The sequence below is a fragment of the Meriones unguiculatus genome, chromosome 7 (genome assembly GCF_030254825.1).
Source record: "Meriones unguiculatus strain TT.TT164.6M chromosome 7, Bangor_MerUng_6.1, whole genome shotgun sequence".
Taxonomy (NCBI): Eukaryota; Metazoa; Chordata; class Mammalia; order Rodentia; family Muridae; genus Meriones; species Meriones unguiculatus.
Window position 1 is genome coordinate 57766051 of NC_083355.1, and position 16978 is coordinate 57783028.

The following is a 16978-nucleotide window of genomic DNA, read 5'->3' on the forward strand; positions in this document are numbered from 1 at the left end:
ATGCAAATGAGCGCGCTGTGCATGTCGGGTAGGAGGCCTCGCCGGCGCCGAGGTCGGGCGGCGAGCGCCGGGTTCTCGGCCGCGGGGCATGCCGGGACTGCCCGCGGGGGGAGCCGGGCCAGGCGCTGAGGCCGGGCCAGGGCAGCCCGGCGCGCACAGCCCCAGAGCGTGCGGTCGCCACTTCAAAGTTCCCGCGGTAGGCACTTCCGCAACAGAAACCAGAAAACGGGCACACACCCCCCTAACGACCTCTAGTGAGTGTGGAAACAGTAATGTAAGTCCTCTACGTCGCCTGACGCCCAGCTCGCGCCCAAAGTTACTCGGCGGTCTCGAAAGTGCCACTTAAAAATTGTCACAAAAGGCTGAATAGTCCCCAACGACCAGTATTCGTTTCTCTTCAGGTTTATTGAGGAAATGAGATTTCTTGTTTGGCTGTGCCTTAGAGGCGGTCCGCTGTGTTGCTGGGTTGGTCCTCAATGTTGCCTCGTTCGCTCGTTCACCCTCTTCTTTGAAAATGTGTAGTTACGCACAGCGGCTGAGGTTTTGATGAGGTTTTTAAAAAGCCAATTTGGACGGGGTAGTGATGGGAAGGCATGCACATGTCATCGGGAGCTTGCGGTGTTGACGCGTGAATAATGAAGTCTGAGGCGGTCAGCATCCTGACACCTCCTTTACAAAGCTTTGCAAATCTCCCACCCGATGGATGTAGACAACACTAATGAACATTGTCCCGGTATGTTTGTATTTAACCCTTGGTTCTTGAGTTAGTAAGGCTAGTCTCTGGTAGCCAGCGTCTGTGCTTCATGCTAGCGAGGAGAGAGAAAGAAAAGGCAAAGAAAGGAGCTTTGATTCTGAGTCTCTGGGATTCCTTAATCAGGTGCTTTCCAAAGTTTGAGCCAACAAATTACCTTCCTCAGGCAAGGTTGATGGTGAATGTGTCCTTACTACAGAATGGTCCTGGGACACTGCAGTGCTAGTTCTGAGCCCTGGTTTCTATAGATGCTGTCTGAAAGCGCTGTAGAATTTTGTAGAATCCAGTAGAGAGCAGAAACAGCTTCTCTTCTTCTCCCTGCTCCTCCTCCATTGGCATGATTCTGGTCTGGATATTTTCTACACATTGTCAGTCAGTGTTTTAGTTAGGATTCTATTGCTGTGAAGATATACCATGACCACGGCAACTCTTATAAAGGAAAACATTTAACTGGGGCTGGCTTACAGTTCAGAGGTGTAGTCCATTATGGTCACGTCCAGAAGTATGATTGCATGCAACTAGACATGGTCCTGGAGAGGTAGCTGAGAGTTCTACATCTGGATCTGCAAGCAGCAGGAAGAGACAGTGCACCACTAGGCCTGGCTTGAGCTTCTGAAACTTAAAGCCCAACCCTAATGATGTATTTCCTTCAACAAAGCCATACCTCCTAGTAGCACCACTCCCTATGGACCTATGGGGGGCATTTTTATTCAAACCACAGTTACTGAAAGACTCATCTGTTAAATGAATCTGCCAGGGTTGTTTAAAGTTAACATCTTGGATTTCCTTACTCTTGTGGAGCAAAGGTTTTTTTCTCCTTCAGACTCTTGTTTTTTTCTTAGTCTTTTCACGTTTCTGTTTTCTTATCCTGAACTACTCCCGTCTACACTGCATACATTATTACCTGAACATATTTACTGAACATATTTATCATATCATGGTACATCTTATAATCAACGGCATTTTAGATATAATGAGATATATTTTTTCAGAGACATGAAATTGAGACTAAGTGCCCCTGAATGATATTGACACTGATTCTATTAGTGTTTGAGGCCAGCTCCATGTCTATTTCCTTTGCACCACTGAGTAACCTAACCCTAAGTCAATACTTTTTTTCAATAGGTTACAAAGGGGAAAAATTTAAGCTTATCATTTTTCAGCCATACTTCTGAGATGTCATTCAACCAAGGCAGGATAGTATACACTGATCAGTAGAAAGTCAACTTTGCTGGTGTTCTTTTTTATTCACAGAAAAGGAATAGTCTGTCTGATTCTCTTTAAAACAATAACAAAAATCCAACATCTACCACAAATTATTTCCTGTTTAGTGATTTTGCTTTCATTTAAAAGAGAAGAAACTCAACCCAAATTCTCACATCCTCTTTAGCAGGAAGAGTTGAGTCACTTGAAACCACTGAACCTATGCCCTGTTCCATCACCTGTGAAACTGATGAGCTCAAGCTAGGAGGCTGAGGTGATCAGCCTGCATTCCAGGTTGCCACCATCATAAGAACTTTCAAAACCACCAGTGCAGGAGCCCTCCTATGGAGTTTCTGGTTAGGCTGTCCTGAATAGGTTCAGGTTTCTGTGAGATCTTTTGGCGTAGCTGGAGTTTTCCCTTTGAACTCTCAGTCTTTGTAAGATTTGCTTTGCATTAGTCATTATCTTTCTTTTCTCTCTTCTTTTCCCCCTATCAGATACAGGTGTAGCAGGTGAAGCTTATTTTGAATTCTCTACCAAGCCCATTTCCCTCTCTCTCCCCATCCCCTACCTCTTTATGGCTATATTCAGGATGAATCCAGTGGCCCTACAGGACTCCTGTAAAGAACTATAGGCCCTTAAAGATGTACAAGTCTATCTTATTTCTGGCATCCAACTCCACAAACTAAAACATTCCAAAGCACCACTTCCCAAACTTGCCTAGTGAGAGTGTTAGAGTACCTGACTCAACTTCTAACAGCTTCTAGAGGTTTGATCTCGTCATTCAAAGAATGATCCAGAATATCTCCCAGATGATCTGAATTTTTATAAAGCTCCTTTTAGGGTCCAGGGGGATGGCTGAGCAGTTATGAGCACTTGCTGCCCTTGCAGAGGACCTGAGTCAGCTCCCAGTATGGCAGCTACAATCAACTGTAAACGTATACAAGGAAAAAAAATAAAGAGGTTTTTAAATGTTTTGACTTACAGCCTTCTTTTATTCTGTTAGTGTAAAAACTTCATAAAACCATGGCCATTTTGGAACATGAGAAGTGGGTGACCGGAATCTGCTTCTGGGCCATGGCCAGTCATATTTGGCTCTAGAATGTCTCTTAATCCCCTTGAGGTGAGAGCTGTGGTTTTGCTTTGACACTAGTATGAGCTATTTGTTTATGCATAGAGTTTTCTCACAGTAAGGAGTTCCCTTAATTTTTAGCACATGTTTCATTGAACATGCCAGAGTTTGGGGGAAGCTGTCAAAGAGGAACATCCTAAATTTCTTGCTATGAATTAACCTGTGAATATACTCATCTTTCCCCACTCTGTCTTGTTTCAAAGGAAAGGGACCCTTGTGTATGGAAAATGTGTGGGTGGAAAGCTTCATTGTCTGAAGTCTACTAGCTAATTCTAAGTTCGTGGAAGCCATTTTACAATGATGTAAGTTGTAGGTAAATGATAGCAGTGAGAAGCAGTCTTTGTTTATATTGCTGCAGATGCTGGCTTGGCCTTCGGTTGACCTCTCCTTAAGAAGCTAGTTTTGTTTCCACCTGCACCTTCATCTTAACATTCCTTTATTTTACTATTCTACATAATTTAAAAATTTCTCCTTTGAATTGGCTGTGACACCTGTCATGTGTCCTCATTGATTCAATCTCTGATATATGGGTTTTTAATCCACAGAAGAGGCGTGTTTTTAATTAAACAATAGTTTTATAAGCTTGGAGTTCTTCCACTGAATTTTCCAGTGGATTCACCTGATAGAATAGAGTATAGTTTTAATCAGAGAAAGTACAATTTGAGTTTTAATTAAAACTCAGATATATTTTCCTTCATTTCTAAATGACAATAAAAACGTTTTTCTCATTAGATGACTTTTTTTCTCCCTAGAATATTCTGTTAATTTTGCAGTTTCTTTGTCTTGTGACTGATGAGTCAGTGTGTACTGTTGATAGCAATAGTTGGGCATTTAGCATTAATATTTATTGAGTAAACTCTATTACTAATCATTTTTAGAGATATAGTCTTTGTTGGGTGAAAACCTTCAGAAAAACTTATTTTTCTATGACTTTATCTTCTTTAGACTCAATCATGTAGGGATGTTGTAGTCACTAGCAAAAGGCTCTAATACCAGATTCCAGAGTTGGTAAGTTTTGGGGATTCTCTGTGTGTCTGTATTTTAGCCTATTAGTTATGTGCAATATTTTCCAAACTCCAGGTAATGGTACTAGTTTAGACTGAAATATCCTAAATCAAAGGAACCCCATTCTCACTGATTTAAGATAATTCTAATTATTTAGATTCTAAATCTCCAGATTTAAGATCTCTTCTCAGTTTATGAGATATATAAGTAAAACACTCCTACAATTCCTTTGTCTTGGTTAGAATTACTATTGCTGTGATGAAGCATCATGACCTAAAGCAAGGTAGAGAGGAAAGGTTTATTTCATTCACAGTTCCATATAAACATAATCAAAAGTAATGAGGGCAGGAACTCAAACAGGGCAGGAACCTAGATGCAGAAGCTGATGCAGAGGCTGTGGAGGGGTGCTGCTTACTGGCTTGCTCTCCATGGCTTGCTCAGCCTGCTTTCTTATAGAACCCAAGATCACTAGCCCATCAATGTCCTCTCCCACAGTAGGCTGAGCCCTCCCCCATCAATCACAAATTAAGAAAAGGCCTACAGGCTTGCCTAGAGCCCTACCTTATGGAAACATTTTCTCAATGGAAGCTTCCGCCTTTCTGATGACTGTGGCTTATGACAAGTTGACATATAAGTAGCCAGCACATCCTTGAAAACAAGAATGTGGAAATTTTCAAAAGCTGTTCTGGTTTTGAGAGTATCCTTTATCCCCCCTTTTTTGAAAATATATTTTTCCTCATCTGATATGTCCTGACTGTGGTTTCCTCTCCTATACTCCTCCCAGCTTGTCCCCACCTTCTCTCTCATCTAGATCAACTCCATTCTGATCTCTTATTAGAAAAAAAACAGGGTTCTGAGAGAGAATAATGTGATATGATAAAACAAAAACCAATACATCAGGATTAGATAAACAAATAGAAGGATAATAGTCCAAGAGAAGGCACAAGAAGCATGTACTTGGAAATCCGTAAAAACACTAAACTGGAAGCCATAATATTTATACAAAGGACCTGTAGAATAAAATGAGACAATAAAAATAAATAAAACAAAAATAAAGTAAGATGAAATTAAAATAAAAGAAAGCCTTGACACAACCTTATGAAACAGAAAGCCTCCAAAGACTCTGTAAGTTCATTCTCTGTTGTCTATCTTCTGCCAGACATGCAGCCTACCCGTAAGAGTGGCTTCTTTCCGCAGCGAGGCTCCCTTGGAGAAAACTAAATTTCAGTGTCTGGGTTGAGCTTGGGGCTTGGGTCCACTCCTCTTTCGGCTCTAGGACCCCATCTACTACAGGCCCGAGCAGGCCCTGTGCCTGCTGCCTCAGTCTCTGTGAGTTTCTAAGCTCTGATCATGTTGACTTAGAGGGCCTTGTTTAAGCTTGAGTATGCTGTGCATTCACTTTCATTCGATTCCAGAAAGTCCAGTGTTTCTAAATTCTTTCTTCATTTCTGTCTTGGCCCATTTTTCATCCAGTAGCGAGTTGTTCAGTTTCTGTAAGTTTGTAAGCTTTTTGTTGATATCCAGCTTTAATCTGAGGTCAGATAGGATGTAGGGTGTCATTTCAATTTTCCATTTATTAGAAAATTTCAGTTTAATCTGTTGAGACTTGCTTTGTGTCTGAGCATGTGGTCAGTTCTGGGAGAAAGTTGTATGAGGTGCTGAGAAGAAGGTATGTTCTTTTGTGTTTGGTGAAATATCTGTTAGGTGCACTAGGTTTATAACCTCAGTTGGCACTATCATGTCTCTGGATGTCCTGACTATTGATAAGAGTGGGGTATTGAAGTCTCCCAGTGTTGGTGTGTGAGGAATAAATATGTGATTTACACTGTAATACCGTTTCTTTTACAAAGTTAGGCATGCTTGTGTCTGGGGCATAGATGTTAAGCATTGCAGTGTCCTACTGGTGGAATTTTTCCTTTCTATATGTAGTGTCCATCCCTAATATCTTCTAATTATTTTTGGTTTGAAGTGTATTTTGTTAGAAATTAAAATGGTTATAAAAGCATGCTTTTTTGGTCCATTTGCTGGAAATGTATTTTTTCATCCTTTTATCCTAAGGTAATGTCTATTCTTGATGTTAAGGTTTGTTTTTTGGATGCAGTAGAAGGATGAATGCTGTTTTTGAATCCATTCTGTTAGTCTGTGTCTTTTTGTGGGGAAGGGGAAAATTGAGACCATTGATACTGAGAGATATGAATGAAAAGTATTTGTTACTTGTTACTTCCTATTGTTTTTGTGGTGTATGTATGCATGTGTGTGCCCTCTATAGGGCTGGATTTGTAAATAGATATTGCTTAAATTTGGCTTTATCATGCAATGTCTTATTTTATCTATCTTTTGTGACTGAGAGTTTTAATGGGTATAGAAGTCTGGGCTGGCATCTGTCATCTCCTAGAGTTTGTAGAACTTAATTAAGTCTAGGCTCTTCTGGCCTTTTTAGTCTTCATTGAGAAGTTAGGTGTTACTCTGATTTCACCCTTTTAATATTCTTTGTTTATTCTGTACATTAGCGTTTTGATTGTTATGTACTGATAGGAATTTCTTTTCTGGGCTAGTCTATTCAATGTTCTGTATGCTTCTTTTACTTTGATATGCATCTCTTTTAGATTAGTGAAATTTTCTTCTATGATTTTGTTGCAAATATTTTCTAGGCTTTTGACATGGGTTTCTTCTCCTTCCTCTATTCTTATTAAAATTAGATTTTGTCTTTTAATAGTGTCTCACATTTCCTGGCCTAGATGTTTTAGGGTATTTTTTTTCTAATTTAATATTTCCTTTGACTGAAGTATTCATTACTTCTACTGTGTCTTCAGTGCCTCTGGTTCTCTTTTCCATCTCTTGTATTTTGATGGTGAGGCTTGCCTCTGAGCTTCCTGTGTGTGCTGAGAATCAAATCTGGGTCCTCTGAAAGAGCAGCCACTTCTCTAACCCATGAGGTATCTCTCCAACCTTCACCTTGACTCTTACAAGGACTTGGAGCTTGCTTCTTAGGATAGGCTGGCTGCCTGAGGATCTGTCTGTCTCCCCAGCATAGGGCTTTGTAGATGGGTGCTGGGGATCCCACTCAGGTCCTTATACTTGCAGGCAGACATTTAGCCAAATGAGCCAACTACCTAACACTCATTATCAGATGATTGTTGTCCTCATTGTAATCATCAACATTGACTGCAGTATTTGAGAATGTTAACTACAACTACATTATTCATAAATTAAGTTTTCCTTTCTGGCTTATTATATTTCCATCTAAAAATAATATTTATTTATTTATACTATTTTCTTTTATAGGTAGAGTCTCATTATGTAGCCCTGGCTTGCTTGGAACTTACTTTACATACGACACTGGCCTTGAACACACAGAGATCTGCCTCTCTGTAACCTAGATGCTGGGATTAAAGGTGTGTACCAGGAAGCCCAGTTCTTGCTTTATTTTTAAAGAGGGAATAGTGATATGTTCTTAATCAACTATGCATTTTGTGTGTCTTAGAAAACTACTAGGATCCAATGGCCAGAGTTCAAACCCCAGCTGCAGACCTTGGATTACTCACATCTCTAACTGCTAGTCTGAATGTTAGCCTTTACTTTTTATTTTATATATGAGGGACCTAAAACTAACCAACCATTCACAAAAAAATACAGGATTATCTTCCTTGTCGTCACGCCTAGATCAAAGTTTTATGATGGCATGTTCTCTTCCCCCTCCTACCTTTTCATTCTCTCTATTACCCAGGCATTCACCAAGTCCATTTGGCTTTTTCTCTTTATTCACATTACGTTTAATTCTAATGGGCCTCTATTGTTCTATCTCATATTTGGGCTAATTGAAGGTCTAGGGTTTTTTGTTTTTGTTTTGTTTTTGTTTTTTTTTTTTTTTTTTTTTTTTTGCTTCTCTATTTCATCTTCACATAGTCGACTATTATTTGTACAAATACAAGTTTTAATAAATGGTTGTTACTTTCTGTGCTCCATTTCATAAGTAAGCATCTATATTTATCTGCCTTCCCCATTGCAATTTTGTTTTCTGTCAACTGTGCTCATAACAACTCCAAAATATTGCCTGAACCCATTACTTATATTCAGCTAATATATTTTCTGTTTTTGATTCTCAAAGAATACTGTCAGCAAGGTCCAGAGAGGAGAACAAGGGACTTAATAGGTTGATTGGAGGGAGACTTCGTATTTTCTTTTTATTTTATTGCATTTAAACTTACTTTCCCATAGAATAAGTCAGATTCATCTTGCTTTATAAACTTCAAAATTGCAATTCTTTATGAATAAAATTTTCCTAATTCTTGATGATACAAAAATTTAGAATTTATTTATGTTATTTTGTGTGTATGAAGATTGCCTGCACATATGTATGTATATATCACATGTGTACCTGGTGCCCACAGAGGTTGAAGAGGATGCTGTATTACCTGGAACTGGAGTTCATAGATGGCTATGAGCTGCCATGTGGGTGCTGGGCACTGAACCTGGGTCCTCTACAAGAGCAAAAGATATTTGTTTTTTAAAGATTTATTTTCATTTTTGTTTAGTTGTGTGTAGGTATGTGTGTGTGTGCATGTGGGCATGTGTGATGTGTGCATGAGTTCAGCTTCCCTCAGAGACGACATATTTCCCTAAAGCTGGAGTTGCACACAGTTATGAGCTGCCTCATGTGAGTGCTGGGAACTCAGGTCCTGTGGAAGAGCTGCAAGTGTTATTAACCACTGAGTCATCTCTCCAGCTCCTGGTAGAAATTTTTATACATATATGCTTACACACGCACACACACACACACACACATACACGTATATAGGGAGTAACTTAAGAAAGCATTTCCTGGCCTTGAGATAACAATTACTTGATAAAATACATGTTCTATATGTGATTACTGGCAGCCTGTCTGTTGTCACAGTACTGGGCAGGTGGAGGCAGGAGGATCAGAAGTTCAAGGTCATTCTCTGCTACATAGGAAGTTTGAAGTTAGGCTTCATTATTATTAACTTGTAATAATGAAGTTAAAACTTAATTTAGACATGTCTTGAAATTTAGATTTTTCCACGTACTCTCATAGCCAATCCTTATAAAATAAATGTTTCATTCTTGTTGCAGTGCTTTTGGTGTTCCTGGTAGGCATGTAGCTGCTTTGGTTGGGAATGACTTAAACACAGAGGGATGGCCTCTTGCAGTCATTCCAGAGTCCGGACTATTTCTGTCTAGTAGCTGTGCTGCTCTAAGTTCTCCCTTCAGCACTGAAAGCGAGAGTGGAGAAGGCACACCTGCTTCTTAACACATCTGACAATAGCCATTTATATACTTTTTGCTCACCTTTCTCTGATGAGACCTAGTCACACTGTCCTACCTGGATGCAGGGTGAGCTTGGGAAACAGCTACTTCCCAGCAGTGCTTCCTCATTGAGTAGAACAAATCTTGAGAAGACATGTTGCTAGCTCAACCACGGCATCCCTCTGCCTTGTCCTGCCTTCCTCTCTCTTGTCCTTCTTCCCTCCTGCTCTGCCTCCCTTCTCCTCCACTCCTGTATTCAGCAGGCTGGTCCTCTCCCATCAATTTGTGTTCTCTTTGTTGGGCTGGAACACGCATGCACACTTTCTCAGTTTAGGGGTTGTCCTTATAGTTCTAACACATTTAACATCTGAGATTTCCTTAAGTTTGTTTATTAGTACATCTCTACAAGTAAGAAAAGAATCTCCTCATTCCTCTTCCCTCACAACTAATGCACCACCTGTCCTTCTATTAGCAGTGTGTGGCTTTATTCTAACGTTAAAGAAACTAATAAAATTGTTATGAATATGAAATAAATACACAGTATTTTAAATTTCTGTGCTTAGTCTTTTCTGAAATCTTTATTGATGAAGCCAAGTACCTAGACTTTGGTCACACTAACATCATTGTCAAATATGTTCTTCATGTTTTTTCCCAGGTGAGACTCCGTGGCAGGCGTATCCCTTACTCATTATACCCGCATAGGTAGGTAAGTATGGAATTCCTGTGGCAAAAATTCCCTTCAGCGTGAGGATGATGTTGCTCCACTTCCTCTTAATATCGATTGTTACTACTGCTGTCTTTTCCTCGGACAAGACTGTCTTTTCTGTCTGGTAGCTTTTACAATGCTTTGTAGTTTAACCATACTGTGTTTATGGATTTATTTTATTGATTCTAAACCTTGCTCCTCAGAATGTTTCTTCCATCTTTGAACTTTGTAGCTCCAGTTCTTAAAATTATTACCCACACTCCTTCAAATATTGTTCCTTTTCCATTAGCCCTATTTTTATTGGATTGATTAGGTGTATTTTGAAACTTCTCAATGTATTTTTCATGTCTCTGAACTGCCTGTTATATTCTTTTGTTCTTCCCAGAATATGTTCTTAGAACAGTTTTCCAATACATTTTTTGAGTATGTGTAGACTAGAAGTGAACTATTTTTTTTAAAAAAAAATAATTCTTAGCCAGTGCGGTGGCACATACCTTTAATCCGAGGGCTTGGGGAGGCAGAAGTAGGTGTATCTCTATGAGTTTCAGGACAGCCTGGTCTACAAAGGATGGCCAAAAAAAAAAAAAAAAAAAAAAAAAAAAAGTTCAAAGTCATCCTACATACAAATTTGAAGCTAGTCTGTTCTACATGAAACAAACAAACAAATTAATTCTTTGAGAGTTTTAATCGCCCCTCCCCAGGTCTTCCCCAACTTGTCACTGCTTTTCTACCCACCAAACTTCATGTAACAAAAAACCAAAAACAAACAAACAAACAATCCAAAACCCTTAAAGTGCTGCCCAAATACTTTTGGATATGTGCTCTTCCTTTGACAAGAGATTGCCTTACTAGAGACTGTACTCACACAGAAAACTGTCTTGTCTCCGAGCAGCTACTAATTGTCCATAAACTCCCTGGCTTGGGGTGGGAGAGTGTGAGACCTCCTCTCTTCTTGCTGGGACTTACTCTGGCTTGGGCTTGTACAGGTTCTGTGCGTGCTCTTGCATCTGCTGTGAGTTCATCTGATCCGCTGTGTCCAGATCATCGTTTATGAATGTTCTGCCTGTGTGTATCACACCATCTGGTATGCAATGCCTGCAGAAGACCCACCAGAAAATAAGGGTTTCATGATAGTCTCCATTTGGAGTGTTGAAAATCCAGAGCACGAATTACTGTATTGTGTTTATCTCATACACAATGTTTCTGATTCTCACTTTTAAACATTTCGTCTCTTAAATCTCTATCATTTTTTCAACTGCTCACATTTATCTCTTACTATCATTACAAAAGCTTCTACAATTGACTTCCTCCTTTGGCATCTTTCTTTTTCACTGGGGGAACAGTTTGCAGTACCCTATTCCATGGTGCTAGCAATCCTATGAGTTGGCCAACGAGGGTGGGATTATTATGAAATCTTTCAAATAAAAATCTCAAAGTTGTATTTAATGTTCCTGGTCCTGAGCATATAAGGAGATTTTCATCTCATAAGAACAGAAAGCTAGCAAGTTGTGACCACCATTTGTAGAACAGGTTTAAGGGTCTCTGAAGATTTTCTCTTACAAATGAAAAATGAACATATGACTTTCTTAAGTCTCTTTTAAATGAACAAATACGTCTTGGAGTCAGACTTGAATCAATGAATGTTGGTTGCAAGTCAGGGAATATTGGTACCTTTCTAATAAGTATAATGATGTAATGTTCTTTGCCAGGGAGAAATAGGGATTGAAAAGGTTAAAATCACTGAACTGAAAGTATATGTTGGATCCATCCCCTGCAGGATCTTTTTAAACTTTGTAGTATTACATCTGTCAGTTCTTTCTTAGCCTTTGGCTTTGGTAATACCTTCACAACCTTCACAGTTCAGTTTGCCCATCAGGATGCTTCTTTTGATGCTTCTTTTGTAGCATGTGCATGGAGGGTTCCACCAGGTTTTGCCGGCGTGATAGCGCTGTACACGCTGAAGCATGAGACGTCAGAGCAGCATGGCTTCCTTCTGGTTTTGCCCTGCCCAGGCCGGTATCACTCTATAATGGATCTCATTAAGCCCTTTGCCCTTGCCTGTTCCATCTGTTACATGTCTTAGTCTTTATATCCAATATGGCATAAACTAAGGTGTTTATTTTTTTTTCTGTTTTTTTTTTTCCCCTTTTTCTGTATCTGGTATGTTTCAGAGCTAGGACTGGAGTCAAGAATTGTAATCAGGTTGAGGCGTGTTTGGCTGAGGGTTCCCAGCATTCCACATGGCTTTTTCTAAAGCCTCGCTTCTCAGCAGAACCTCCTGGTGTTTAGTGTAGTGCTCTCAGAAGCTCTGCAGTTATTCCAAGTCCTCCCTGCCAGGATCACGGCCATGGCTTCTTCGGGATCTAAGGTCCTGATAGAGCCCAGACACGTGGTTATAACAGCATTCTTTTGGATCAGCAGGTCTGTGTTTCTCCTAACCTGCTACAGGACCTTGGTACCCAATGGAGAGAGGGATCATGATTTTACCACAGTGGGCTTCTCCGCCTTTTGTTTGTTGGCTAGGTTAGTTTCTTGCTAACTAATATATCATTGATATCAAAACCAACAGAATTTGAAAATAGATCTCAGTATTTCTGTCTAGGGAATAGCAAAGGAATACAATCTTCCTCAAGCTAACTATTTCTGTTTATTATAGTTTTCAGTCTTGGCAAGTATAAGGTTTTACTCTAGAAAAATGAAAAATACTTTTGAAGTATTGTTAGTGTGGAAAGTTCCAGATTTGGTGCCATTTCAGCAATTACAATGCCAGATGCTTAGATTCTGTCCCTCCCTCTTAGGCATTATTTATTAGCTCTACTGTCTGTTGATGTCCTCTGTAAGGTTTCCTGGGGAGAGGGTTGATGTGTCCATCAGCTTTCAAACCTCTCCTCACTCCAGTATAAAAACCTATTGCTTTCCAAAGAGAAAAATAATTGATATTTCTAATATCAGTATTTCTAAACTCTTATAAATAAGTAGTTCTATCAACTGATCCATCTTCTATTCAGAAAGGCACACTGAAAGTTTCTTATATATATATAAAATATGTTAAACCACTCACATATTGCTACTTGAATTTCTTTTGAGAAGTAAGGCCATCGTGAGGATGTAGACAATATTAAGATCACCCTATCTGCAGTAATATGGAGGGATTTTGGTACCCTATTTCTTAGTTACATTCCTATTGCTGTGGTAAAACCATGACTAAAGGCAGCCTTGGGGGGAAAGATTTATTTGTCTTGTACTTCCAGGTCACAGTCATCACTAAGGGAAGTGAGGGCAGGAACCTATGGAAGGAGCCTGAACTCAGGAGTTGAAGCCAGAGCCATGGAAGACTAATTCTTGTTGCCTCTTCCCTGGTGCTCTCAGTTTGCTTTCTTGCACATGCCAGGAGCACTTGTCCAGAGGTGGGAGTACATCAAGTAGCTAATCAAGAAAGTTCCTACAGGCTTGCCAATGTGGTGGAGACATTTTCTCAGCTGGGTTCCTCTCCCCAGATAACTCTAATTTGTGTCAACCTGACAAACACAACAAAAACCAATCAACCAAACAAACAAACCAGGCTACTCTAAATGTAAAAATCCCCAGTCCTCTATGGGATGCAGGTAAAATATGTCATTGATGTCACGCCAAGCATCTCATTTTCTTGTTTACTGCAGTTGCAATCTAAGCTACGCATACAGATCCTCTTTGCAGTGGGGGCTAGAAAAGATCCATTAAGTGTAGCAAGGCTTTGTTAAACTAGGGCTGGGGTGGGGAGTATCAGCTGGATCCCTAACTGCTTCAGTGAGACTAGTGTATGCTCCATCTTGACGTGAACTTGAATGAGTCATACTTAAAAGAAATTCAAAAGGAATAAAACAAAGAAATGGCCACTGACTTTCTTCTGTGTCCTATTCCTTATAAGGTAATAGTCAACCCTGCTGTCTGTCTCTTTGACACTTTCACGTTGCTTCTTTCAATTAAAAGTCACTGGGTTAGCCAGGGATTATTATACTTCATTGCAATGCCTGGACAAACTCTGTTTGTGAGAATTTCTATTCCTATTGATAATAGTAAAAGTGTCTGCTTCACTGTTGTGGTGTGGTGGTGGGTGATATTATACAAATTGTCTATTATGAAAAGATAAAAAAGAAAAAGATGTATTATGTCCACTTTCTCTTTCCTAAAAGTAAACTTTCTTTTATTTAGCACTGAATAATGAGAAATTTGACATAGTGCCTGCATTTATGTGGTAAAAGTCATGATTTTGATAGGTAGAGCAATATCATTTAGGACCCTTCTGTGCATGGGTATGAAACTCTTACAAAACCATCTTCCAACTGATATGCATGCCTGCCCTTAGTCAGAAGGTAGGAGGCTTTGTAATTTTCTTCATACAGATGTTGTTTTGCAATTCCAATAATACTAAGTGTCTAATTCTAATAATACTAAGACCCATATCCAGGGCTAGAGATGTAACTAGGAGCGTAAGCACTCACTAGTATGTGTATGCACAGAGTCAACCCCCGGCACTGACGAAAATCTGTCTCCCTTAATGAAGCCATACTTCTGAAACAGTGTAGATGTGGGATATAGCCTTTTGATTCCAGGTTCATGGTCTTTGCCTATTACCTTCTTTACTTTGCTCTGTTTATGACCAAGAGCAATTTAGAAATGCTATCAAAATTCTGCTGTATAGCTCTTCTATCTGTCCCCTTTATTGAGCTTCATGACTTTAAAATAAAAAATCCCTGTCTGTCTAGATGGACCAGTGGGTGAAGGTTCCTAGGGCCCACATGCTGTAAGAAAAGACCTAACTCCTGCCGGTGGTCACCTGGCCTCCACACACATGCCATGGCACATGTATGTCCCCCAACATAAAGGTAATATATAGTAAAATAAAATTTAAAATTATTTGTTAAAAAAATCTTATCCAGCCCTGATTGATACCATGCCACACACATTGATAGCTACTAAACACAAAGTTTCTGTTTTCTGATCAAGCTCCTGTGCCTTAGAGAACAGCTGAGGAAGCCAACAGAGAAAAAGAAGCCTTCTAAGTTGGGTATAAGCAGTCATGTGGGCTGTGGCAGAATTCTTACTTAAAGTTACAGAGATTGGGAGGATGCCTGTGGGATCTGGATTAACGAAGAGGAAATATCCTGTTAAACCTACATAGAGGAGCAAGCCAACTGTGTCGGGGATGGATAGTTTCTTAGTGTGTTTTGAGCTATTCTGGAATGTTAAACTTTTTCTCCCTCAGACAGGGTTTCATTTAGTAGCCCAGGCTGGCCTTAAACTTGCAATTTTCTTGTCTCAGCCTCTCAAGTGTGTACTGCCACACATTGCTCAGGACTTAAACAACTGAACTCAAATATAATGAATATATTATGGTGGCCACAAGTTAAGTGTCTTTGTGGCTACTAAAGTAGTGTTTTGCCACCAGTGAACACTCATTTATCACTTGCATCGAGTTTTCTGATGATAAGAATGATCTTGGTAGAAAACCATTTTGATGTTCCAGTCCTTTTCTCCTGTGCAATTTTGTGATGCTAGAAGAGCCAAGAAGCAGGTGCTAAAACAGCAGGTTTAGGATTCTGAAAGGCATTTCGTGTTGCTACAGCATGGATGTGAAGAAATTCTGCCGTCAGGTGAGTTTGGAGAAAGGTAAATGGCAGGTATCCTTCAGCTACAGAATTCGGGGTTCATCTTAATGTGGAACCATAGAATGGAATTTAGTGAGCAGTGTAACATGATTAAATAAACTGTAGAAAGATCCCCAGATGAAATTCTTCAGTTAGAAGAATATAAATAGGGGCAGACAAACCAGCGCTAAAGATGTTAGGGAAATTTGGGGGAATTATCATTTTGGTTTGAGCTAGGAAAGTAGCCATGAGAATGGAGACCCATAGATGTGTCTAAGAGGGAAGTCTTTGACATTGGATGTGAGGGACCTTGAGTGAAGAGGAGTAAAGTGTGACTTGCAGATTTATTTGAACAATGATAGTAGGTAGTGCTATAAAAAAAAAAAAAAAGAAAGAGAGGATGTGGGAGGTGATAGAGGGAGATGATGAGTGCCGTTTCTTACATAATGAGTTTGAGAAGCTTGTAAGGCACTTTATAGATGGGGAGGGGAGAGAGAGGGAGGATGCGTGCACACCAATAGAAACACTCACCAAGAGTGCTCAGAGAGCTAATCTGTACACAGGGAATGAGCTTGGGAAAATATTAAAGAAAAGGAGAATGCCACAGCTTCTTCTTTTTAAAAGCATCTAGTTTCTATGTTCCCAAACATTTTAGATTACTCATGATCAAAGTGTCTGATATTGGGCTAGTGGGTAAGAAAACCAGTCTGACTAGTACTATGTGAGTGACACAGCCTAAAGGTCATTGATATGTCTTATTTACATTTGTCTTGATTCTGATTGCCAATGATTTTTACTAATGGTAATGAAAAGAAGAAATTCTTTTTTTTAAATTATTGTATAAGTTCACAAATACAATCCAACAGGGAAAGTGACCTATAAATACTCTGAGAGCATTAAGGTAAGTACATTTTATGAAAGGTTATGTCTTTTGACTACTGCCTAATATGATGATTGGTGGCAATGGAACTGCAGAGTGGCAGGAAATATTAACGGAACATGACATAGACTCCTTTGGCCTTACAAAGGACAATGGACTAAATCTGTTCCCAGAGGGAGGCTTGATGAGACATGACCTTGATACTCTTTTTAAACATTCTGACAATGAAGAAGTTACTGTTTGAGTGTTCTACTGTAGCAGATTCTTGTTTGAGTAATTAGATCTATTATGTTGACTCTACCTAGAGGGCTACCTAAGGGCACAGTGGCAAAAGCATCAAAGCATTTATATTTGTCTGTTATAAGCAGTGGGTACTGTGAAAGGCAGGCTATAAGAGGCTGCAAAT

The 16978-nt window shown here is 39.6% G+C and overlaps 1 long non-coding RNA gene across 1 annotated transcript; it reads left to right on the plus strand.

Annotated features, from left to right (window-relative positions):
* Positions 1–126: 126 nt before the first annotated feature.
* LOC132655226 (uncharacterized) lies at positions 127–11511 on the plus strand. Its single transcript, XR_009592957.1, has 4 exons — positions 127–274; positions 7377–7486; positions 10015–10065; positions 11052–11511. It is a non-coding gene; the product is annotated as an uncharacterized LOC132655226 (long non-coding RNA).
* The last annotated feature ends 5467 nt before the right edge of the window (positions 11512–16978 follow it).